We start from the raw sequence: 27027 nt of genomic DNA, 5'->3' as shown, positions 1-27027 counted from the left end.
TTAGAGTCTGCTCCCCAGGGAACCTGTAAACTGCACCAGCTCCATCCATCCTTCCCTGTGGATGCAGTCCTGTGATTAAAATGCCAAGACTCGAGAGTTCTCCAATCAGAATCCAGAAGCCCACCAAGGAGGTCAGGTCATTAGTGTTTATACAATCACCAAGGAAGAATTAAGCAGAAGGGAGGGAGGGAGGGAGGGAGAGAGAGAGAGAGAGAGAGAGAGAGAGAGAGAGAGAGAACACAACTCAGCATGCCTTCCTCCAGACAGCTCTTTGAAACCTTCCTAAAATGAAATTATAAGTTGGCCCTATGTGATTTATTTTTCCAATCTGTGAATCTAAACAAATGATCCCACTTCTAGGTCCATCTATCACATGATCGCTTCCACAGCTGTGGGGGAAATGCTATTAATGCTTTCAAGGCAGTTTCACCACAGATTAAAGAAACCAGGGGTGGGGTAGGGACTAGGGTGGAGGGATTGGCAGCCAGAGTCAGCCATATGCCTGTTTGACCTAGGACGTAAACCTGTTGTACTTTCCAGAAGGGGGCCAGGGCACGGCTTCTCAGTAACTAGTTTTTCATATGTAAATCTCCCTTCACTGTAAAGATCTGTCTTTAATAGCACAGTCCTAAAACTAGGCCTATTTTTCAATTCTCTGATTGTGGACATATAGATTTTTATAGTGTCTGCAAGCACGCATTAATGTTAATTCTGCCATGCCCCTTTGTGTTCCGCTAATGTCACAATCTGCTGTAAAGCCTTGCCAAGTTTCTTAACTGTCATGTTAATTCTGAGACCTAGTCTGCACTCTTTGACATTTCAGGACAGAACAAGGCAGTAAAAATAGATTAGAAACAGCTTAGAAGTATTATAAAAACCTAGAACTTTACAGATGGTGGGATTAGGCCTGCTGCATGGAGATCTAGCAAGTCTGAACATAATAATATTAGGAGAGCTATTCATCTCTAAAGTAAATATTTAGAAGGGGCCACATAACACTGGCTGGGAGGGGGAATCATAAACTGCAGTCCTCATGTTATGTCCCTTTAAGTAATTTACAGGGTGTGTAGACACCATCCTGAGAGTTTTGGGTTTCAAAGGTCCCCCCCCCCCCCGGCACATAAATAAAGGAATAGAGAGCACGAGGTAGATTTTATTTACAGTCAGTTCAAAGATCACACAAACGTTTGGGGGGTGTCTGACTGTATTTCCCCCAAGTGAAAGCAAAGGCATTACTGTGCTTAGATATTAAATGACACCGCCTTATGCTAAGAAATTTGCATGAAGGGACTGGAAATAGGATCCTGTTTTCTGAAACTGATGGTGAAGGAGTGAACTATTTAAAATGTGCACTATCCATTTCAAAGCGAGAGAAAAGGCTGATGGCAGAATGAGACAGAGTTAGGGTTAAATGTGTTTTTCTCCCACCTCCACCACCAAGGAAAACTATTTCTTACATTTAGAAAGGAAGGAAGGAAGGAAGGAAGGAAGGAAGGAAGGAAGGAAGGAAGGAAGGAAGGGAGGAAGGAAGGAAGGAAGAGAGGGAGGAAGGAAGGCAGGGAGGAAGGCAGGCCAGCCTTCCCCTCTTGAAGGACTTATTTCCAGCTCCCCGGTGGAGCTGTTTGAGTAGCCCCGTCCTTGCCAAACCCCACCCTCAGCTCCTTTTTCTGTTCTTTTCTCATTATGTGTCCAGTCATTTTCCCACAGCCCCAGGGCAGTTGGGGCGGCTTAAACATAGCACCGTATCAATATGGAGAAATGGTCTTCAGTTCTCACTAGATCCCCTAAGATGCTATGCTGAAATGATAATTGATACACTCTCCATTGAAAAAAAATCAGAAAAAACTACTTTTCAGTCATCACAAGGTATTATGTTAGTTCATGTATTCAGAAGAAAAAGATACATCAAAAAAAAAAAAAAGTACCCCCCCATCTGCGGTAGACTACAGCCCGAAATTCTTTTCAGCTGACATAATCCAGATTGATTCGTTCAGCAGATAAAATTCAGGCCACTTCTGCCCTTTATGGGAGCAACATAATACCAGTCTTTATTCAGTAACAATGTAGCATAATGGGATCGGAATGTGCAAAATGAGTGTTCTTAAATTACTGTGCCTCACAAGGACCCAACACAAGCTGGGGCTTAATGTAAAAAATCATTAGGCACAGATTTACCAAAATGCGCCTGCGTTAAGGAGGTCAGCCTGGGGATGGCATTTTCGGGATGGAACCTTTTTGCTGATATCTTGATTATGACTGTTTTAGGGGAGGAAGCAGACCATCTGGGTACCCACAGATCAACATGTCAGAAAGCTACCCTGAGAGAGAGAGAGAAGATAAAGAAGATTCGGGGGTCAGGAGGGACCTTGCAAAAACAAGCCTTTTTCTGGGACAGTCAGATGCATCAAATGAGTTTGGTTCTGAGCTGTTGATGACACTAATTTCCTGGTCTTCAGGGACTAGATACTAAGACATATAGATGACTGAGAAAATAGAGAAATACAACGAATGAAGGATTATTTCCCCCTGGGCCTTCTGCCTGTAAATTCATAAATTCACCCTACCCTTTTTTTTCCTAGCCATAACTATATCGTATATATTTTGTAAAATTTATGTTTCAGGTCCAGTTTTTCACTAAATGTTATTGAGACTGCCAATGTTTCTCTGTACCATTAATTACTCCCTTGTAATATAATTTTATGGCTACATGGTGCTCTTTCCTGTAGAGGCACCTAATTCAACTTTATTCCTATTCTTGGACACATGGGTTACTTTTTAAGTGCCCCCATTATCAAGGATATGTCAATCAATATCCTGATGCAAAGACCTTCCCTTGTGGATCAGGTAATTTTCTTTGAATAACTTCCTGGAAGGGGAATTGGCAAATGGACAGTCAGGCAGAGTTTAGATCTGGTTGGTAAATGTTTCTTCTTTGGTTTTCAGAAATCTCACAGCTGTGCATGACACAGTACATGCATAACTCCATACAGACTCAAATGGCAAACCACCAGACTTCATTTGACATTTTTGTATTCTTTCTTTTTTGAAAACTTTGGTTTATGTGTGTGTTTGTGTCTGTCTATATGCATTGCACACATGTGCAGGTGTGTGTTTGTGTCTGTCTATATGCATTGCACACATGTGCAGGTGTGTGTTTGTGCCTGTCTATATGCATTGCACACATGTGCAGGTGTGTGTTTGTGTCTGTCTATATGCATTGCACACATGTGCAGGTGTGTGTTTGTGTCTGTCTATATGCATTGCACACATGTGCAGGTGTGTGTTTGTGCCTGTCTATATGCATTGCACACATGTGCAGGTGTGTGTTTGTGTCTGTCTATATGCATTGCACACATGTGCAGGTGTGTGTTTGAGTCTGTCTATATGCATTGCACACATGTGCAGGTGTGTGTTTGTGTCTGTCTATATGTACACAAATGCAGGTGCTAGTAGAGACCAGAAGAAGGTGGGCAGTCCTCTGGGGCAGGAGTTACAGGTGTTTGTGAGCCACCTAATGTGAGTGCGGGTAACCAAACTCAGGTCCTATTGAGCCATCTCTCCAGCCTCCTCTCTCTCTCTCTCTCTCTCTCTCTCTCTCTCTCTCTCTCTCTCTCTCTCTTTCTCTCTCTCTCCCCTTCTCTCTCCCTCCCTCCCTCCCTCCCTCCCTCCCTCCCTCCCTTCCTCCCTCCAGGGCTTCACTATGTAGCCCAAGCTTGTCTCCAACTATCCATCTTTGTCTCTAAAGTGCTAGGAGTCTGGATGTGAGCCCATGCCCAACTACAGTGGTTTCTCAAACACAGCTTTGACCTTCTGGCTTATAACCACAGACATATGGTGACCATGACTCGATTCTGCACACTGACCCCGAAGTCTACCACAGAGGGAATAACAACATTAAGACAGGCAGTTAGTGTTAGAGCTTTACAAACCTAAAGTTACCTAAGACTTTATAGAGAAGTAACACAGGACCAAACAGAGGAGAACAGATCTTCTGGGGGCCAAAATGATAGAATTTTTCAACTCTCAAGCCTGAGCTTCATTCAATTCAATTTTTGAATCTAGGAACATGGCTGCTCCCTTATCTTGTTTAAATAGAACTTCGAAATTCAAATCACTGAAATATCAGGAGGGGATGTGAGATGAGGCGGTTACTCTTTGGAACACTGGGCTCATGTCTGGAGTGTGGCCTGGATCAAGGCCAGTGTTTGCACTAGATGAAGCTGACTGCGTGTGTGTGCACAGAACTGCTGCTTGCACAGATGAGGTAGAGACTCTGCTGTGTATATGGACACTCGTGCACGTAAAGACATTTATCTGCCAAATGAGAATCACCATTGTGGACTCATCACAGAGACTGTACATCATCTGAAATATTTGCATGAGATTACTGGCCTCTGATGTCAATCATGAAGGCACAAATCCAATAACCAGGCCATATGGCCTTGAAACTTTCAATCGATAGGGGCCTTTTAAAGCTGAAGCCTCAAAAAGTTGTATCAAATATATATTCAATGAGAAGAAGGTTAATTGAATAATTGATTAGCCAGTAACAATTAAGTGCTCCTCAGATATCTTTGGGAAACTATGAAATATAATACTGATAGATATTTATTAGTTTATTGGCTATTACTGAATTATGTATTTATTTTGAGACCCTGTATCAATTTCTTTCCTTTATATGTCTGATTACATATTTTAGCATACAAGTCTCTGGGTGAAATAGAACATTCTCATTTCTTTGTCACCAAGACAGTAAGATAGAGAAGAACCTGTGCTCAGGTGCATATGTCCTGTGGGGACTCTTAGGTAAAGTGGTGTAAGGACACCTCCCATAAGAGTGGGAGATCCCATGTGCAGGTACCTTTGAACAGAAAGGATGGGAACACAATAGTACTGACAGCCAACAGGACAGTGGGAGTCAGTGGACAGTATGTTCCCTGGCAGCCCTATCATGAGAAGACCCAATGTGCTTCAGCAAAGGGACTGCCCAAAGAAAGCATCATCCCACCCCACCTCAAGCTTTAATATTGTCTCAGGGTGATTTAAAATGCCAAATGAGTTTACTTCCTTTTGTGAGAAAATGGTCTGGTAATGCCATGTGCTCAGAAGAGCAGTCTCACAGAGTCTGCTAGAAGAGAATGGAATTCCTTACAGAAGCACTGGAATTTTTTTTTTCTTTAAAGTAGTTCCCAACTCAGAAGATTGTACAATCATTTCTTTGATTAATATTGAGGGTAGCATTAGAGAAGAGTAGGGCTCTAGAACATTATAGCCCCATCCCCTTGTAGCTCCATAGACCCAGCTCCTTCCCAAGCCCTCTGTACCCTGAGACATTAGAGCAGACAGAACACCCACTGATCAGATTGGAGGGCGGCAGGCACAGGTCCTCCTTGCCAGGTTTCCTCCTGTGAGTGCAAGTGCTTTGGCTTGGGTTTGGGTGCACTAGAGACAAGAAGGGCTTTCTTACAGCTCAGGGCTGATCTCAAACTCTAATCCTCCTGTCTCAGTCTCCCCGTGCTGGAGACAGGTGTGGACCACCATTTCAGGCTAAAAATGGTGATTTTTTTTTTTAAGTCAAATCCTTCCCTTTTTTGGAGGCCCAGGCTGCTTCTGGCCTCTCAAGTTTTCCTCTCTTCTCACCCTTTATTTTGACGTCATCTTTCTGCACCTCAGAAGGCAATGCAATGCCATGTTCCATTCCTCTGAATAGACTCACTGAAACCAGAGGAAGACTGAGTTCACCTGACCTTGCGCAGCCCTTCAACACTCTGGTGCAGCCTTTTCTCCAGACTTTCAAGTACATGGACCTTTTGGCACATTTGTTGGCCTTGCGTGCAGCTGTCCTTTGGTGCCACATGGTTTTGTTTTTATTTTTTAAATTGCATATCTAATTTTTAGTTCACTATGAATTGGATTCCCGTGTCCATATTCACTTGTCAAAAGTAGCAGACCTCTTGGAGATGACAATTAAGAGGGCAAGGACACCTTGTTAACGACTGACATTCTCGTAAGAATGCCACCAGATATTTTAAACCTGGGCATGGTGGCCCATGCATGTAATCCCAACACTTAGGAAGTGGAGGCAGGAGGATCAGGAGATCAAGGCTTTCATATAGGAAACTCTGTTAGCAAGGAGGAGGCAGCAAGGACCTCCAGAGTGCCTTTTACTTTCCAAACTCATTTTCCCACTTCAGTCTGCAAACGCCAAACAGGAAATTCCAGAAACAATTGATTCACGTGTCTTAAATGACTTCTTTTGTGATATGTTGCTAAATTCCCTGTTTTTTATTATTGCTTTTTGCTGCCTGCGAGTCTCTTCTTGGACCCAATTTAATATGTCAGACTTTACCATGGGTGTGCACACATAAGAAAAATCCTGAAGCTTTTCAGTATCAGTGGAATATTTTGAAAAGCAAACCCTGCTCCCCATGTTAGTGACTATGTAAGTCACTTTCCCATCACTGTGACAGTGTCTGCTATAAATGGCTTGAAGAGGAAAGGCTTATTTGGGCTCTTGGTACCATTGGGCTCTCTGCCCTTGCTTGGCCCATGTTGCTAAGAGCCTGGGATGAGGCAAAACATGGGGCCAGGCATATGTTGCTTATCTCATGGTAACCAGTGAGCAGAGAGGCACACAGGAGAGAGCCAGGGCAAGCCACAACCTCCAAAAGATGCCCCAGTCACTACTTTGTAAGCCACTCCCCACCTCCTAATCTCCTGCTCAACTATAAACTCATTGGTGGGTAGACCCATTGATGAGGTTAGCATCTGCAAGATACAGTCACCCCTCAGCACCAACAGCTGCAGATCAAGCCTTCAACTCCCTAGCCTTCTGGAGGAGTACTCTAGATCCAAACCTCAGCACTCTTCTCCTGGCTCCCACAAAGCTGGTGCCTATCTTGGCCTCAGTAGCCTAGACACTCATGCTAGGCTCTCACCTGCCACCAAGAGGCAGCAGGGAGCCTCCCCCACCAAGCCTCCTGGTTCCAAGCAGGGCCTTAGGGAAGACTGTCAGGGCTTTAATTAGCTGGGAAGTTCACCATCTCTAGCAGCTTGCGTGTGGGAGCTAGAGAGCTGAGGAAGAACTCACACAGAGAGACACAGAACTGCCTGAACTAGGCAGTTAAAGCACTAGAGAGAACCCTTGAGTGGGGTGGGGTGAGAGGAGCCCCTGCAGAGAACTTCAGAGAAGGCCTTAGCAGATAGCCCCCAAGCCAGCCCCCAGCCTCTCTACACCCCTGTGTGGACTCAGGGAGACCTCCCTCCTCTGGGTGTCAGTCTCTTGTTTGTCTTAGTCTCTGCCTTCGCAACACATTTCTGAGGGGAACATAACCCAAATGAGGAAAGGGTTCTTGGCACCCACGGTTTTAGGGTCTCAGTGGGTGACCATTGCTTTAGCCTTGAGGTGAGGCAGAACACTATGACCAACACCCATGAATAGAATAGCAAAGTAAGCAATGTAGAAGCCAGGCCAAAGGCCCGTGACCCACTTCCTCCAACCAAGCCCCCTCCCTAGTTTCTATCACTTCCCAGTGATGATATCAAAATCTCTAAACCCATTAATGAAGGTGGAGTCCCCAGGAACCAAACACTTCTGAATAGTCTGTCCCTCTAATGAGGACATTGGGAACCAAGCTTTGGGGGACCGTTCGCTGCTGTCTAAGGAAGGATCCAGGCTGGACAGTGTGAAGGGTTGTACACAAGACAGCACTGCCTTCTGAGGATAACATCTCCCTTTGAATTCAGTCCTCTGTCCAGGACATTCCAGGTTTTTCCAGCAGACCTAGAAATCTGGATATATAAGTTAAAAACAAACAAAACACTTCAGGCTGTTTGCAACTAATTGAAAACAAAAGTGTAAATATGGTGTAGGCCAATGGAAACACATCTGTGTGCTGAAGCCAGCCAGCAGGCCACCAATAAGGTTCCGATTCCTCTCTGAGCCTCAGAAGGCCTTGCTTGCCCTCCATAGGGCTTGTCAGTTTGCCCACTCCCTGTGAATGAGCAGCAAGGAGAAGATGTATGTAAGGTCTATGGATGGCCAACCTGGGCATGACCCAGAAGGCAAAGCAAAGCATGGAAGCATGGGCTCTTTGCAGCCCTTCAATCAGTGGCTGCATTTGTAAGATCCAAGGAGAATCATGTGTACAACACTTGTGTAAGGCTGGTGCTTGCCTAAGACTGAATGAGACTGTTCTGTTAAGATCGGGGAACCCATTCCCTCCCTCTCCTGACATGAAGGCAGACATTTTCCCTTGTACAGAGTCTCCTCCATCAGCCTTCCCAGAGAAGTCAAGGTCCTCAGACTCAGGAGACTCAAGAGCTCACTCAAACCAAGTCCAGGCAAGAAACACAAACTGGTTTTCCAGAATCATCTCCCTAGGGCTTCCTCTCTGCAGGAGACTTTCCACCCTCTATGCTCTACCAGGAGAAAGGTCAATCCCCCTAGAGTAACAGTACTCAACTCCAAATCAGGTGCATCCTGGAAAACATTTTCTTCAAAGGACAAAAAAAAATCTCACAATACAAGTGCCACACCCCAGAGGAGCCAAGAGGCAGATAAGACATGGTCAGGGAGGAAAGGTTTGGTGAGGAGTTGTCCAGAGCGTCTGTCCCTACCCCAGGCTCACTTGTTCCTTTGCTGGATATCTGCAAATATCATTAGGGGCAGAAGGATGCAGTAGAAAGTGGACTTCCTTGGCAGTTTTGCTTCCTGGCCAGACTCCCCAGGTCTCCAGACCTGCTCAGTAGAGACACTGCTCTCCACAGTTGTGGAGTACACCATTCTGCAGGGGGTTGTGTTTCCCTCCATTCACGACGTTTACTAGTGTCCGTCTGTGCATAAATACAATTAGATTTGAGAGTTCTATTACAAAACCAATAAAGCGGGCCTCGGTAGAGATTCTAAAATTACTTAACTTTTCTTTAGAAAAAAATATTAAAACAGCATTATCACATCAGTGTGAAGGAAAGACAGGGAGATAATAAAGTTATGTTAAACCTCCCTATATTTACTCATGTGTGAAACAGTTATGTCTGGTCACATAATTGCGATGGTTCTGAGGAATATTTCATATTTTATAATGAACATTAAAAGAGTTTGTGGATCATTACTTTATACGAGTTTCAAAGTTATTACATAAAACCCAATAGGGATGGTTATAAATTATCCGATCCCCTGGCCTGGCCTTGGTAAACATAACATGAAGTCTGAGACATTCTGGCAGGCAAGATTCATGAGAAGAGGTTAAAAAAAAAAAAATCCCACCCTCCCCTTGCATTTTAAAAGGGAACAGGAGAAGACCACAGTGCTTGTAGCTAGCTCTCAACACTGTGGATATTATTTGAAAGAAATCCTATTGAGCTGGTAGCTTAAGGCACACACACACACACACACACACACACACACACACACACACACACAGAGCTCTGGATAGAACAAAAGAGAACTCATTCTCAGATACCGGCCCCCTCACCCACCTCTCATTACCCTATCTGCGGTCTCCAGGCCATTGCAGAATTCTTGAACTTTTAAAAGCTGCATGGATTTAAAATACTGCTCTTAGCTGGCCCGTCTGAGGGTCTGCAACTATTTATTTTCAAAGGAAGGAGATCCTGTTTTTGAAACCTTAAAATGCCTGCATCTTTGCAGAAACTAGAGAATAGAGAACATTTTCAGGAATGCCCCCAACCCTGCTCCATCTGCAAGTTAGTTACAAACTGATTGAGACTGTTAAGAGTCAGCAGCATAGCTATTGGTCTGTTTGCTTGGACTTAACTGTTGTTGTTGTTGTTAATCAAAGTGTTACATTTTGTTCTGAAAAACTACACCTGTGATTTCTTTGGAAAGAATCTTGCTTCCACTTAGTACACAAGAAAAAGTTAAAGACCAGGAGAGAACCAGCTTGGTGGATAAAGAGAGGTGAGGCCAGACCAGAGCTTCTGGTTATACAGTGAGGTTGTCTGTGCCCTGTAGTATGGAGAGATGCTGCAGCCCTGAGGAGGAGCCCTGAGGAGGCTTGCACCCAGGAAGACCTTTGCTCCCTGGTCTTCAGAACCACAGCTCCTCTCCCAGACTCCTCTACACAGAGTGGCTCTGCACACTCTAAAGAGTGAGGGGTCACCAGTTTTTTCCACACTAAAGGTCTGACACCTGGGGGCCTCTTGAGCCCCTCAGTTCCCCACCTTGCCCTGGGCTCTGCCCCCTTTCCATGGAGCGGCTGTTCAGGAGGCTTTCTCAGCAAACAGATGTCTTCTGGAGAATTGAAAGCTGTGAGTTGGAGGCCAGATTCTGACTTACTTTGAATTATGTCTGCCTTGATCATTATGCAGTCATTCACATATATTTTAGACATCAATATTGTCTCGAAATATTCTCCAGTTCTCAAGGCTATTTATATGCTTCGATCCTCCCCTTTGCTTCTGCTCCGAGAGTATGCACCACTCTCCCAGAGCCACCGGCTGCTTTCACATCATTTTCATAAATATTTTTATTGGGAAGGGCTTGGCCATTTTATTCTAAATTATCTCTCTCTGCATTACACAGAAACCAGCACTCCTGGGGCACCCAGGAACCTTCCTAACCTGTTTGGATGGAGAACTGAGCTGGTTTAGTGTGGCTCATATGGTGCCTCCTCTCAGAGGGGAATTTTGACACTAACATGCTGCTCAGTTGTCCCAGCCGTGACAGACAGAGCTCTCCTGTATCACTGCTTTGGTTTCCATCTGAGGTTTGGATGCAATGTTAAGTCTTCGGGAGGAAAAACTCAGGTAAAGTAGGACAGGATTAAGAAGCACAGATATGGGGGGCTGGAGAGATGGCTCAGTGGGTAAGAGAACTTACTGCACTCACAGAGGACCTGGGTTTGATTCTCGGCACCCACACGGCATCTCACAATGACCTGTAACTCAAGAAACAGGGGATCCTATGCTCTATTTCAGCCTCCACAGGGAAAAGGCACACAGGTCTCACACGCGCGCGCACACACACACACACACACACACACACACACACACACAGGAAAAAAACCCATACACACAAAATAAAAATTAAAAATATGTACAGGACTTAAGAGAGTATCAGAGTAGGCAACTTCCGGGTGTTCTGGAACAGAGAGCACCATGCCTGCATTTGGAAAACCTTCCTATATCCTCACTCCTTAGCCAGGGCAGGGCCGCCTCTAACCTGATCCTGCCCTGGCTCTTGCGGCCTCCCTTTCCAGCATTTCTCGAACCAGCCTCTAGGTGGTGCTAACACTGCATAACTCCAGCTTTTCGGCACAATGAAAACATTAATTTGCTATGAGATAATTTTTGACGTAAATGTAAAATGGTGCCCATTCGAACTCAGTAATGAAGCATGGTGCTTTCTGCGGCTCCTAATTTGACTAGTTAAATGACTCCATTACGTGTCTAACAGACAGAAGCAAATAATTTCTGGTCAGTTGATGTTCACTTATCCGTATCATTTTGCCCTGAAAATAAAAAGTCTCTAATCTACAATTCCTTTGTCTTACTGGGTGTTTTTTTTGTTTTTTTTGTTTTGTTTTGGTGTGTGTGTGTGTGTGTGTGTGTGTGTGTGTGTGTGTGTGTGTGTGTGTAAGATTATTAAGGCAAATATACTTAAATAATTCAGGTTAAAGTAACACAAAGTAACAATTAAAATGACAGAGAGTGTGCCTAATAGAGGAGGCACAAACGGGAAACCATTTCCAAACTACCCTAACCTTTGCCCTGCTTAGGTCTGGGGGATTAATAGTAGACTTGAGTCAAAAGGAAAAAAAGTCCATCTTTCCCATGATGGCTAAAAATGGACTACGGCTGTCTTCCTCTGTTCACTCTTCCACATAACTTTGAAGATGTTTCAGCACATCTCAGTGTAGCAAAAATAATAATAATAAAAATAATTAAAATATTGCTTTAAAAAACATCAAGTGATGACTAATTTTGCCCAAAGGAGAAAAAATAGTTAACATTGAATCTTAATGTTCCTCATCTAAACGCTTTTTTTCTTCCTGCTAAAAACAAGTTTTGAATTAAAGCATATCGGCTTACACATATTGCATGCATATTAGCGAGACACAGCTGTGTATGTCCCCCTCTTAAGAGCCATATGATTAAGTTATGAGATATCATATAATCCAAACTCCTTTTCTATTGGTCACCTTTCACAGACAAAAGCTTTTTCGTTTTAGGTTTATTAAATGACAGAATGTCCGACTCTGTAAATGTTCCAGTCGTTATCATGGAGCACCTGGGACTTTGATTCCCCACCCCCTCACAAAGTCCATCACAAATTGCAGCTGAAAAGGTACTGGGGCTGAGAGAGACCAACCCTCCAGGTCTGGGACAGCTGTCAGTAGCTCAGTGGCAAGGATGGAGACCTTGGGTGTGGATCTGGGTCTCAGGAATCTTGGTAAATGTCAGGATGACAAACCACAGCCATCCCACCCATCACTCTGAGGCAAAGGGGCAGTGGCCTCTCCTCATGGAGAACCAGTAGCTGGGGAGGAAGAAGCTCTCTGGCTCCGAGAGAGCCAGCTGTTGGCTTCCTGCTTCTCATTGGTGGATCTGGGTAGCACTATCTAGCAGGTCTGTACAGTATTATAGGTGGTCAAAACACAATATGGTAACTTAAAAAGGCAGTTTAAATGATCTTCATCCTCCCAAAGTAACAGGCTATCTGACCTAATTAAACACACTTTTAAGAAACTGACTGGAGTGTGTGTGTGTGTGTGTGTGTGTGTACAGCCTTTATTAAGCTTTTAAAATTTCAAATCCCTCTGTGCGTGCAAATTCCAGCAGTTCCCATGTTTGGGATGAGGGACATAGAACACAGACTGTGTGTCTTTTGATGTGAAACAATGTCAAAAGGACTAATTATGACTCATACTTTCTTGAAATTTTTTTTGGCTGATGTCGCCTCTGCAATTGGATTCCTGCATAAGGCCAGCAGCTCTTGCTGGAGGGGAAGAGCCTGCCACCTTCTGTTCCCAGGCTACCACCCTGGCCCTTTTGGTGTTATGTAGGTCGAGCACGCCTGTGGGTTTCTAGGAAAGATCTCGCTTTTAAACTTGGCGTAGAAGTTACAGCCAGAGAGCAATGTTTTAGCTCAGGGATCTGTCTGCACTGTGTATGCTGAAAGAGGAAATGAGGTCAGGTGGGGAAGGAGAGAAGAGAATCTAAGGAGGGTTCCTTGGGACCATAGGTCAGGCTCAAAAGCTGCTCCTGTTGCCCATGTCCTTCACAAGAATGCCTGCTGTTCCAAGCATCTGAGAGTAGTGGCTGGCGCCTTCTACAGGGGACAACCCTTTATCTGAGTCCAGGTTATGGAGGCCAAGAAGCAAGCAGATTTCATCTGAGGCTGAGCCTGAGATACTGCCCTAAGGTAAGTAAGTCCATGGGCAGCAGAAACACATCCATCAGACACAGGCAGATCAGAGCTGCGGCACAGAATGAAAGCAAAGGAGAGCTTCAGGTTAGAGCTAACTTCACATGAAAGACTTCCAGAGGGACATGTGGGAAACTTTACAACTCTCATAATGGGAGCCAGATTCTTCTCCTGGTAGTTGTCAGGGAAGCCCCACGACCTCCTGCCTCCCTGACCTTTTGCCTCCCCGGGAACAGCCAAGGGTCAGCACTCTTTGCCCTGGATTAACTGCTATGAACCTGTGGGGGAAGGAAATACCAGTTCCTGAACTAGAGACTTAGCAAAACGGTACTAGAAAGTGGATTTATGGTTCTTTTTCTCCTGTGCTTCCTACTGAACTGAAGACTCACGTGCACACTAAGCATGCTTTTCTCAAATCTAGTGAGGTGCCCAGCCTGGTGGCACATAGCTATAATCCTAACACAAGAGAAGCAGAGACAGGAGGACTGAGAGTTAGAGGATAGCCTGGGCTACGTGGTAAGATCCTGGGTGTGTGTGTCGGGTGGCCAACTTTAAAAGGCAGAGAGCCTGGTGTACTGGGATAGGTGTGACAACTGCCAAAAATAAATAAATGAAAAACTTTATTTGCCTTCTTGTGTCCACAAAGAGAAAAAGGAGAGCAGATGCCAGCAGCAGACAAGTGTTTCCAAAGGAGAAGAAAATATTTCCAAGGGAGATCGGCGTCGCAGCAGAACAGGTGAGGAAGAAATTAGGCTACCTAAGGACTGATAACTCTAGAGCAAGTGGGAGCTATCTTAGGCTCTGAGCAGGAGGAGGTGAGGAGACTGGGGGCTGATTAACAAATACCCCGAGAAGCCGGAGAAATGCTGGTGGACCAGAGCCCTTATGCAACACCTATATTTAATAACGACTCTGAGGGAGATCAAGGAAATTAAACACCAGTAAGCTTGACTTGAGCAGTGGGGAAGATATTGGAAACACTAATCAGAGACAAAATAGGGAAAGTTATGATTTAATTAAAGATATTCAGCATGGATTCACAAAAGGGAGATCATACGTAACAAAACTAATAGAATATTTTGAAAAAGTAACAAAAAGGAATTGAAGAGGGAAACCAGGGGTATAATTTACTGGGACTTTAAGAAAGCTTTGATGACCTGCCTCACAAAAGACTAATCTCCAGCCATGGGGAGTTTGGGTTGGAGTGTGGTGGGGGGTGGAGAATAAATGAAGAATTGTCTGGAATGACGGTACTTGTGAGCACTGCCATGGAGAGATTAGGGCGGAGGGGGAGGACCGCTGCTGGAATTTCATGAGATCTGAATTCTTTTAAATTAATTTTCTTTAAAACACAGTGCCTCCTCAGCCCGAATACAATACTGTTCTCATGCAGGTGGGGTGCTGGAAGGCAAGTACCAGCTCAGGTCACGTCACTGGGATGGGCTGGCTGAAATGTGATAGGCACATGACTATTCTGCAAATAGAGTGAGATTGCTTGTGACCGAATTAGAGAGAGAAGACATAGCATTAATTGCACATGAATAATTAACACAAAGATATAGAACATGATTGTGGGGGTTGAGGCCCCATGATCTGGACACATGCCCACCAATGGGTAAAGGTACACTTCACACACACCCTGACAGATTCACACATAAGCACGTGCACACCACAGGTGCATATTACATATCATAGGGGGACATTCACAAGCACACTCCAACACCTTTCAACGTTGCACCCTTTCACACATCACATAGACATGCACATACATCTTCATAAAGCATTATGTACATTCCCCTTCATAGAGCCATGTGTAGCCATGAACGCCTGTGTTCAGGCTCCTGTCTCTCCCCAGAAACTGCACTGTAATGCACAGGTGGAAATTAGAGATAGAAGGAGAACTTCCTATTTTCTGCCGGGAAATACTGGGGGAGGAAGGTCCCCTTTGTCCATCATTGTAATAATAGATGCTATGGGAGTGAAAGCAGACACAGGGCAGAGAATCATGACACACAAAGTGACCTTCATGATCACAAACCAAACCTGACCAGAGTACCTTCTCTGGAAAAATGACAGAGATACCTAAAGTGGCCTTGAGTGTCACTTGGGGACAGAGCTAAAAACATGGTGTCAAACATCAAAAGAAGAAAGTAACCGGATCTGGCTCTTCTGTCCTCCAGGCTCTTAAAACTGACCTAGGGAAAGGTCCAGCTGAGCAAAGTCACAGAGGGCTCCCCCAGAATACAGGCTCACTGTTCTCTTGGGACACATGAGCAATGTCCAGAGTCTGAAAGATGCCCAGTGGCCTTGGGACATGTGTGTATGCATGGGATAATCTAGCTGCAAGGTATGATGTCATCTGATTGGAGTAAATCCTACCCAGAGACAACTCCCATGCTTGGAGGTCAGAGCTAAAGTCCCTCTGCTGCTTACAAAATTATGACAAGCCCATGGAGCAGATGCAGATGTGCAGACACAGATTCCAATGTGTAAAATATCAGTGACTTGAACCTCCTTTTACCGTATACACCATTCATTAATATTAAAATGTGACTTGAACAGTATCCATATTTAAAAGGTCACTTAGGATGAAGAGTCGCAAAACGAAGGCAGCAAAGTCCTTCTCAGTCATAATAACAGGTACATTATCCCAATTTAAGGGTTCCCAAGGGTTCCTTCATTCCAGCATTTGAAAAAAAAATCTATGCTGTTGTCTATGCCTTCACTTTTTCATTTTAGCTCTGGATATGTATATGTCATTAATGTGACAGTTACAGACTAAGGCTCGGAGACTACCCTGCTCTGGTCTGACAGCATTTTCTAACATCTTGCAGGGGCAGACCAAGTGGAACAGGGCTTTTTACATGGGAAAAGGTATATAAGACTTGGTAGCCATGGCTCCTGTGCCATTTTTATGCCATCATAGTTGAAGTTCTTCCCATGGATTTTAGGAAGGAAACACACACACACACACACACACACACACACACACACACACACACACTTCTTGTTTTTCAAATGTTGGGGTTTCTTTTAAAACCACAAAGATCTTTCCAGTATTTCTGTCTGACTGGGGTTATTTAGAGAGCTTTAAACCCATCCTACTCCCATCATCCACCCTCATAAACAAGCCCTCTAAAGAAAAGCTCACTCCCACTTTCTTTTCTCTCCGGGGCCCAACCACTCCAGGAAACCATTTTGAGGTAGCCAGCAGCACCCCACAATAGAAAAGCCCTCACAGAAGGAGGACAAAGGGTTAAAAAATTCCTGTCAGGGCTGTCTCTAGAAAACAGTCCCCGAGAATCATCTGTCAGTAAGATAAAATTAATTACCACATGTAAAATGAAAAAAAATCAATGTAAATTAAACACTGTATAAACGGTATAAAAGTTTAGGAGAACCTGATTGTTAAATAATTACTGATACATGCATGAATTTTCAACAAGCTCTGGCAGGGATGGAACTTAACAAGGCTCCTTCTGTATTTTCCCCAAATCAAGTGTGTGTCTCGAGAACGTCCTCTCCCATACCCACTTTCCATTCAGTGAGGAGACTCAGCAAGTCCCTGGCACTTATAGCAACTTGCAAAGTTCAGTGGCTTGAGCAGTTTGCAGCATTTGAGGCCAGTGTGGAAGACACAATGAAAGCCTGGGATGAAATGCTAGCAGGAAGAGGAACTTCCTGTCACAGGTTCCTTGTGAGGTTGGGAAATTGTGCTACCCAGTGTAAAGACAGCTTTACTTATGGGAGTAAATCAGACATTGTGCACACCTTAAACACGACCATGATGTACATTTTTATTATTTAAGTTTATTATTAATCTTTAAATTTCCTTCTGTGTGGGAAGCACATGTGTGCCACAGTATGCCTGTAGTAGTCAGAGGACAACTTGTTGGCTCTCTCCTATCATGTGGGCTCTCATATCAAATTCAGGTTGTTAAGCTTGCAGCACTTGCCTTTATTCAATGAGCCAACTCGATGGTCCCATAGTCATCATTTATCATATGACTTTTGAGACAGCTTCCTGGTGTTGTCATGAAAGAGTGAAAGAAAACTGGGGATTCCAAGGTCATTGAAGGGTACCTGCCTTGGTCACATCCCTGGGGAACTGGGCTGCTAAGTTCAAGCCCAGCCTCTCCTACTCAAAGAACCCAAGTGTGCTGTTACTTGATCCCCTATGTAAGGACCTGAAGAGGCTCTCACTGGCACCTCCATGTAGCCATGTGATAAAGCTCTCCCTCTCCCTATCACTTCCCCAGTTGAGAAAGGGGCAGTGCAGGCTCTCCTTTCTCAGTGGGATCTGTCTGTTGCTGCGGATGGGGCTGGTGGGAACCTCTAATGACTGGTTTCAGAAATGCCAGCCTCCACTCTGTGAAGAGTCCAGGCCCAAATGCTTCAATCCCCTCTCATCTTCCTGACCTCCCACAGGCTCACCAGACAGCACATATACGTCTCCTCTAGAGGCCATGAAGACATTACCTCCTTCCATGTTCTAGTGCTGGTGGTAACCCAGAACTAGGGCTTAGGATACCCTGGAAGGAAACCGTCCAAAGCTGTCATCCAGAGGTCAAGGGCAGGCTTGCCAGCTCTCCAGAGAGCATCAAATCGAAGGCTTTGCTTCCACTACAATCCCAAACTCCACAGCTAAAATGGATCCCACGTGCCCTCTAAGTGTACTTTGTAAAAGCCAATATACAACTTTTTTTTTTAAATTCACAATATACAATTTGTAAAATTAAGGAGCTGAAGATTACTTAGTTGAGAAAGATTTGCAATGCAAACGAATGTTCTGATTTACAGAGTCACCACAGGGTTCCTTCCATGAGTCAATCTAAAATAGGATTCAGCTCTCAGCACATCTAAAATAGGATCTGGTTGCCAAAATGCAGTTCACATGCCACAACAGGGGCAGCCCCATCCACAGGGCCACTGCAAAGATCCAGGCACTCCAGAGAATGTGTTGAAAGTTGGTTCTCATTGGGTCCCTCTGGGAGTGTGTCAGCCCTTTCATCATAAAGGACTCTCTCTGGCTTATAAAGGTATAGTTGACATTTAGTATTTATAGCCTGCCCTTAAGACACTTCAGTAGACCTGCCCCCTAAAGGACCCTAAAGGTCTTGTGAACTGATCATCAAGACCGTGGATCTCAGCTAAGTTGCTTTGTTGCCCTGTGACATCCTGATATTTGGTAGGAAGTGCATTTGTACTTGAGAGGTAAATTCAAAGCTTAGAATTCAGAGAAAGAGGCCAATGAGATGGCTTGTTGAGTTAAGGCACCGCTGCTCAGCCTGACCTGCTGAGTTCAATCCTGGGAACTACAGGGCTGAAGGAGAGAATTGACTCCTACAAGTTGTCCTCTGACTGACACATGCCCACAATGTCACATCCCATCCCTCTTTCCAAAACATAAAAATGAAATAAAAGTGATAAAATTCAGCTGAGGGACATGTAAACATCCTTTGCTATAGTCAATCTGTAACTTATTGTAATGGAGTTTGTGAACAAGGATGACTAAGAAGGGCTACCTTCACGTTCAAAGACTTTCTCTGTAATAATACACTGGAGACAACCCACATCTTCAACAACAGGAAAAATAACTGTATAGTCTCAAATGGCAAATTATAGTACAGCTATAAATCTGTATATGTATGTTTCTCTCTCTCTCTCTCTCTCTCTCTCACACTCACACACACACACACACACACACACACACACACACACAGGATACTCAGAGGTCACATGTAGAATTAGGTTACAGTGAAAGAGAAAATGAGTACAGGAAGAAATGTAAAAAAGATTAAACCAAAGTGGTCATCTTCATGTTGTGAAATACAGCTGAATTTTTCTTCTCTATCTTAGATAATCTAAATAGGAACCTGGTAAGATACATATACTAGTACAATAGTGGTAACCATGCTATGGGAGTAACTAGTCACTTTCTAGTTGGACTTAAATTGTAATCTTTAAGACAGAACTCATGCCTGGTACTGTTAACCTAGTACTATTATCCTGCTAAACAGGCTCAGTATCAAGCTGACCCCTACATTCTTATCTTTATACCCACAGATTAGTGCATCATTCAACACTCATCAGAGAAGTTTCTTTTTATGGAGACAGTGATTGATACAGAGACCCACAACTGGTCAATGCACAGAGCACAAGAGACTGTGGAATGCTCAGCTCCAAGTGAGATGGACATCTGTATCACACCCCTACTCCAAGGCTCAGGGATCATCAAAGAAGAGGGGACAGAAAGATTTTAAGAGCCAGAAATTGTGGATGCCTGCAGTAATATATGGCATACATATGAACTCAATGGCTGGGACTGCATGCATAACACCTGTACACGATTAAGCCAGATAAAAATCTCACCAGGAGTAGGGGAGGCACTCATCAAGTCCAGCCTGTAACTGAGGAGCTATTGGTAACTTATAGCCACTGGAGGAAGAAATGTCAGTTTTTTTTCAGCTACGCGGCTCCTCAGAGGTTACCCATGCTTCAGTAGTTGCACTACATCTGTGCACAAATAGACAGTTCTAAGTGGACTCAGTGTGTTTTAAGAGAGAGGACCCCATGAAAACTGGCTGAGACAGGAATGAGGGGAATTGGAGAGAAAGGAAAGGAGGTGTATTCTATTAAAACACATATGGATGTACGAAATTCTCAAACAATGAAATTCTTCTATTTCAAGAAAAAACTAAGTCAATTTGGAGGGTGAGGAGTAAGACACGGGTTTGTTATATGGCCCAGGCTGGCCCTGAACTCTTGATCTTCCTGAGTCTGGAGTGCTGAGACAGTAGGAATAAATGTCTGTAAAATCCTGAGCTTGAGCAGCCAGGGCTGCCTTTTCCATGATCCCATGTACACCGGGTCAGTGAGGTTTGAGCAGGCAAGCAGGAGGCTTGCTCTGTGAGAAACCCTTCGCTAAGGACAATGGCAAACAGAATAGGGTCATGGCCGTTACTCTCACTGGCTGTGACTTCATGATTTCTTTCTTGTTCTTAGGACAGGGAGTCATCTCACCCCCAGGTACCATGCTTTGAATATCACTTGTCTCCCAGAGTCCACAAGCTTAGCCTCAGGTGATGGTACCGTGGGGGTGGAAGATATTCAGGCCCCAACCCTTACTGAGGAACTACTGGCAGTAGGTAGTTGCTATGGGTGGCGACCATTCTTCATTGAGGGTGTGGACTTTGGTAGGATCCTTATGTCAGTGGATGCCCTACACTCATACACATATGTCCAGCACTGACTGGGTTATCAAAAATTAAAAAAAAAAACATGGAAATTGGAAATAGGACATGTTAGAGGGATATGATGGAGCAGAGAGGGGAAATTGAGAGTGGATATGATCATATTTTGTTGTATACATGTACAAATTTCTCAAAAGTTAAGACATTTTTAAAAAGAAAAATTAGCTAGACTTGGGCTAGGGTCAGAGTGCTTGCCTAGTACATGCAAGGGATTTGGGTTTGATGCTTAGTACCCACCTTATCGTTAAAAAGAAGAAGAAGATGAAGAAGGAGGAAGAGGAGGAGGAGGAGAAGAGATGAAATCTAAATAAATAAGTAAAGTAGAGGTTGGTGTAAGGTAATTAGGTCATGGGGGCTCTGAAGGGATTAATAGTCTCCAGGGAGCCATTCAGGTCAGGGAAGAGTGGATTAGTTCTAAGAGAGAGCAGGTTGGTATAAAAAAGTGATTGCTTAGCCCCTCCCCCACCCCTTGTTCCAGGTTCACCATCTGACCTCTCCCTTACACACTCTCATCATGTGATTAAATCCACTCTGGGACCCTCGTGAGCCAAGCAGAACCTGGCACCATTCTCTTAAACTCCCAGAAACGGGAGCTAAATAAACCTCTTTGCTTTATAGAAGTTCTCAGTCTCATGCTGCTGTACAGAACAGAGTAAAACTCCAGGGAGTCTGGTGGGCTGAGTCAGAGGGAAGGAAATAAGACTTTGTCCAAAATCTGAAACAGTCCTGATTATCAAAGAGAAAAAAATATATCTAGCTTCAGCTGATTACGATGTTAAGGTTTTTCTTCTGCTTCTCCTCCTCTGCCTTCCCCTCTTCTTTTCCTTGTCTTACTGAGAATAACTAAAAAAACAAAAACAAAAACAAAACCTTGCACTAAAAAATAAAGTATGTGTGTAAATTACTTTAAGGCACAAGATGCCAGGACTTTAAAGGCCAAGATTCTAAGAAGGAAAGAGGCAGAGAGAAAGCCTGTTTTCGGGGCTACTCTACAGGTGGCAGCTGAGATGAGCTAAACACAGATTTCTGCAATCCAAGGAGGGAGGAGACAAAAGTTCCAGTCCAGGGCCTGGAGAAAGGGAGACAGTCCCTGGTAAGCAGCCTCATATTCAGTTAGGAGCCCTCTAGGGATGAGTGCAGACTAAGGGCCAACAGGAAATAAACCCTTGAAATGACTCCTTCTTGATTACTTAAGGCAATCTGCCCCAAACCCACTTGCCTACAGTAACTGTGCTCCTTTAAAGGCCCTTGAACACTTAGGCTGTGGCTCTGGAGGAATTGAAAAGTGCTATTGGTACAATGTACAAATCACACATATTCCCAAGACTTAATATGAAAAACTGTGTTGATATTGAATTAATAGTTGCCTGCATGTTCTAACAACACTATTCTGGGGTCACACTGTTAAATAAAATATATTGAAGTTACTTTTTGTAACTATTTGTATGGACTTAATAGGGCTATTAAAAACTTTAAAATAACACATACAGCTCACATCAGATACCTGCTTGTTTCTTCTGACCTGGAGCATATAGTTAGCTCTATAATTTTACATGCAATGTCTGACATGTGTTGAAAAGTAGCCAGGCATACCAGAAAATGAGACTGAATGAAGAAAAGCAAAATTAGGCAATAAGTAACAAAAGCAGATTCACAGATGTTTCATATACTGAGTTAAAAGCATTAAGAAGAAGTGTAGCTAATATATGTATGAAAATAGGTGACAGCATGATGAGTTAAGGTGGAAAGTTCTAGAACTAAAGAATATAATATCTGAAATTAAGAAATAGATGATTTATAAATTTTTAAATTTATTTTTATTTTATGAGTATGGGTGTTTGGCCTGAATGTTTGTGTGTGCACCATGTATGTGCCTGGTGTCTGTGGAGGCCAGAAGAGAATGTGAGCATCTGATCCCCTGGAACTGAAGTTATAGACAGTTGTGAGCTGCCATGCGAGTGCTGGAATTGAACCTGGTTCCTCTGCAAAGCAACAAGTGCTCTTAAGCCATTTCTCCAGCTCCCACCACCCCCCCCCCCCAAAAAAAAAACTAGATAATTTTTGAAACTAATAAAGAATTGGTATACTAGAAATAGTCTGTTTACTACATTAATATCCCTTGTTCTTGGCCCCAGAGGTCTAGAAAGACCTGCCCTGAGTACCTCTGGCCCATAACTATCTTGCAATGTCCTTGAGAGGCCTGAAGATCTTTCCAGGCAGTCAAAGGTTTTAAGTGTTATATTAGTGACTTTTCTCAACCATCACTGTGACAATAATACAGAGACAGCTCAAAGGAAGAAAGTTCTATTCTGGCTAATGGTTTAAAGCAATGTTTCTCAAGCTTCCTAATGCTGTGACCCTTTAATAAATACAGTTCTTCATGTTGTGGTGACCCCCAGCTATAAAATTATTTTCACTGCTACTTTATAACTGTAATTTTGCTATTGTTATGAATCATAGTGTAAATATTTTTGGAAATACAGGTTTGCCAAAGGAGTTGAGAACCAACTGGATCTGGACTGTTATGCTCAAGTCCACTCCTATGGTTTAAAATCTAACAGCTAGGGCCAATGCTCCTTATGTCCACAGTCTCTCATAACAGTGCCACAGCTGCATATCAGCTGTGGAGACACAGGAGCCTGAGGGGACATTTCACATTCAAACCACCAAGAGGTGTTCAGATCCAGAAGGTGAGGATCATGGCTACAAGCTGTGAAGATCTGGTGAAATGGCAGAGGTCTGGCCAGTGGCTGCTCCAGCCACACTGGCCAGGGCTTTCTGGTTACCTGGCAAGCCTGACCTCATCATCACTGAGAGTGACAGGTGGTATGTCAGGACAAGAGCCTCGTAGCTGGGACATAGTTGTCTGGTATACCTGGAACTGTCACGGGGGAGCTCCCAGGACACCCACAGGCTACTTTTGGGTAGTCCATGATGAAACCCCCAAGGGGCTGATGTTTGTTTTGATGCCACAGGTACTCAGCCACTGGGTGAAAACAGAGTGAAGGGGCCATTTATTTTGTGGACACAGCATTGCCCTTACACAGATCCTCACAGAACATCCTGATGCCCAATTAGTTTTATGTACCAGAAGGGTTATCCCAAGCAGAAAACTAACAAATCCCACTCTTACCAAGCATCTGAAAGCAGAGCAGGGATTGAGACCCTAGTAAAAGAGAAGGGCCTTGTGATAATCAATTGTAACAGAATGTTAGAATAAGCTGAGAGAGATGCATGCTGCCCTCACACAAACTGAAATGTAGGATGGCAAAGACATGCTTTCAATACCATACCAGGGCCCTATTTCATGGCTGAGAAGGATTATATTGGAAAGGCCATGAGACTTCTGTGGGGAAAAAAAAAAAAACAACAGGTTATGCAGGTGTTTTGTGATCACAGCCCTCCTTGCAGGGGCATACACAGGTGCTTCGTCCACTTCAAGCCCAGAGGAGAAAACTGCCTCAGAGAGAGCCTGTCCCATGTCCTTCCAAGACACAGCTTAGGAAGAATGAAGGCTGGTGATGGCTCTGAGGAGAAGTGAGAAGTTTCACAGGGATGACCTGCAGTGGATTCACAGGGACAAAGGACAGGTAGTTCCCAAACCGTGGATACAGGCTGCCCAAGGGGTCCCTTGCATTAAACACTGCTAATGGCCTTGCCCAAGATATCTCAAACCATGGGTGATAGAGTTCTGGAAAGAGAGGAAGCCCCTTAGGCCACTTTATAGAGCACCCAGCCCAGGAGACATAACCGTGCTAGGCCAAATGTTTAGGCCGACTGGAACCCAGGACAAAAGCAGAGGCAATAGAGGGAAGAAGGGAGAGGCTGGCTATGCCTGCTCCCGCCAGAAGCAGGCTGAGCTGGCTCTGGAAGCCCCACTCCTAGGTCATGCTGTTTGACATTTTGACTTTACATGGACAGATTCTGCCACAATCCAGACAAAGTGGTCTTATGACTCAAAGGCATGTAAGAAGTCACAAGTCATGGAAAAATACTGAACAGGGGAGTTTGTCTGTCTAGATTTCACTCTAGAGGGGTGGAAAATTTTACAGTGGCAGATAGAGGCTTATGTTCTATGCCTACAGACTTTGATCTCCAAGAAAGAGATGATAAAACACACACATGTAGTTATTGGTTATTCATGCATCAGGAGAAGGATAAAGCTCTTTGCTCAAACAACAAGAAGAGATCCCACCCTCTAACAGTCCAGTTAGGAGGGGAAACAATATAAGCTAGGTTGGAAAAGGGCAAGTATCATTTCCCCAGTCTCTCTGGGGACTGTACTACTGGGGGTTGCGGGCAGGGGTTGGGGGGAGAATATGGCTTCCCATCCAGGTGTCAGCAAACAAGGTAACAACTCTGGCATCTTCCCTTTATCACTAAAATGCTGATGACCAGATCCAGATAAGAAACTCTTTTAGGTGGTCATCACTGTTAATGATTAATATACTGATCCTAACAAGAAGGAATCCAAAGGCCAGATGTACCCAGTGAGAAGATAGAGTGTAAGTGGGATTTTTTTCTCTCCAGAGACCCTTCTGGAAAATGCTACAGCCCTGGGCATCTTGCACAGTACTGTAGTGGCCCACAGAAGAGCTGCATTCATCACCTGGGGTAGCCAGAGAAGATTGTAACCACCAGTTTAAAAATGCCACGTGGCAGGGAGCTGGGTTTCCGGCAGGCAGAGGAGGAGGTGTGCTCTGTCTCCCCAAAGCGTCCTGCTGTGTTTAGAAACCCTATCCAAGAGGCAGCGTATGGATCCATGCAAAGATCTGCTGTCGTGTAATGAAACAGTAATGGGAGGCAGTCAGGAAGTCATCTTTCCACAGCCACCAACGGATGCCATCCACAAGGAGGGCAGCTGCTCCTCCAATCTGCCCTGCATTTTTAAGTCAGTACTTGCTTTGGAGACCAAGGACACCCCCAGCTACTCTGGGGCTCTCTTCACCTTCAGAGAGCCTCTGCACCCATTGGGCACTCTTTCCTTCTAGCCAGAGGGCCTTGCATTGCTGAGAATCCACCCCCTTGGGGGAACAAGGGAGCAAGAGTGCCTTGCAGGAAGGACAGCTCCTGGGACAGGCAGAAGCCATCTTGGAGAGCAGTTGTGCCCATGCCCAGTTCTGAGAACTGTATGCTCTTCCTCTCTTTGTTAAGACAATAATAAGCACAAAGCCATAACAATAGCAAGGACAAAATCCAAATATTCGTTAAGTTCCAAAAAGAACAGGATGGGTCTGTCATCTCTTCCAGATACCTGTTCACCACGACGAATGTTCCCCCGCCAGTGCTGAGCCATCTCCAATACACACCATATGCCTGTTTCTTTACTTAGCATTGTTTGGGGTAGAAATCTTTCAGAGAATAGAAGGTCCCTGAATATTTGGCAAGCCCAGCAAGGACACCAGCTGAATATGCACAGGGATGGTGTGTCCTAAACACACCCTCACATGCACACAAGCACACACACAGACACACAGATTCTCTTCCAGACTGTAACTTCAGTTCCTTTTTCTATGTATAGTAACAGAATTAAAATAAATCCAATGCTAGAAAAACGGCAAATCAAGACTGGCTTGCCCATCCCTCAGTAGAAGACCCAGCCAAGATTTTTGGTGAAGGATTTAGTCAGACACCTACATGGCCAGGTACACAAATTAATCTAGTCGGCTCATGGTTTGGATTGACCCAGACTGGGATTTGGATAAATAGCATCACAATCTACATCTTTGAGATAAAAATCTTGTCCCCTGTCTGGGTGGGTCATCTGAGTGCAGGACATGAACCTGACTTTTATATGTGTGAATGCAACATCTGAGGGCACTGGATGTCCAGAGTCACCAAGGCAGAGATAAATAGACCAGCAGGAAGTTAGTGTACTTCACCATCTCCAGACATTTGGTGATAGGATGGCTGTCAGCAGGCATCTGCTTGGCTGCTGCTGACTTTGATGTGTGGGAAACACTCCACAGCAAATACCTTCTATTGAACCCTTAAAGGGTGGCTCTAAGCAGGAAGATGATGGTCTATTACTAAAACCTGGGAAATGGTCTTCTTTTAGTTTTTCTCCCTAAGAAATTAGGGAACTGGAAGCATGGCCTGAATTCCTCCCTCTCAAGGGTAATCATTTTCCCTGACTGGTATCTTAAGCTTGTCAAGCACTTAGCCAGAGCTTTCCAAGGCGAGTTTGGAGGAAGCATATGGTGTTCGCCCGGTCCATATGACTGGCTGAGCGTCGACCACTACTGTTGATATAACATCTCGCTTTTTCCTCAATATTATGACAGCGTTTGTCAATGAAAATTAAATGACTGTCAAACTTCTGCTAACTTACGGCACAACCATCAGAGAAAGCCAGCATCTTGCCTTAAGCCAAAGGGACCTTGT

General features: G+C 44.3%; 1 protein-coding gene across 10 annotated transcripts in view; it reads right to left on the bottom strand.

The window, feature by feature from the left end:
• Window positions 1–27027, bottom strand: part of Znf536 (zinc finger protein 536) — a 453564-nt gene that overhangs the window by 47411 nt on the left and 379126 nt on the right. The gene's annotated exons all lie outside the window — the stretch shown is intronic.

Source organism: Onychomys torridus, chromosome 1, assembly GCF_903995425.1.
Source record: "Onychomys torridus chromosome 1, mOncTor1.1, whole genome shotgun sequence".
Taxonomy (NCBI): domain Eukaryota; kingdom Metazoa; phylum Chordata; class Mammalia; order Rodentia; family Cricetidae; genus Onychomys; species Onychomys torridus.
Note: the sequence above shows the minus strand (reverse complement) of the source record. Positions and strands in the feature narration are given on the sequence as shown.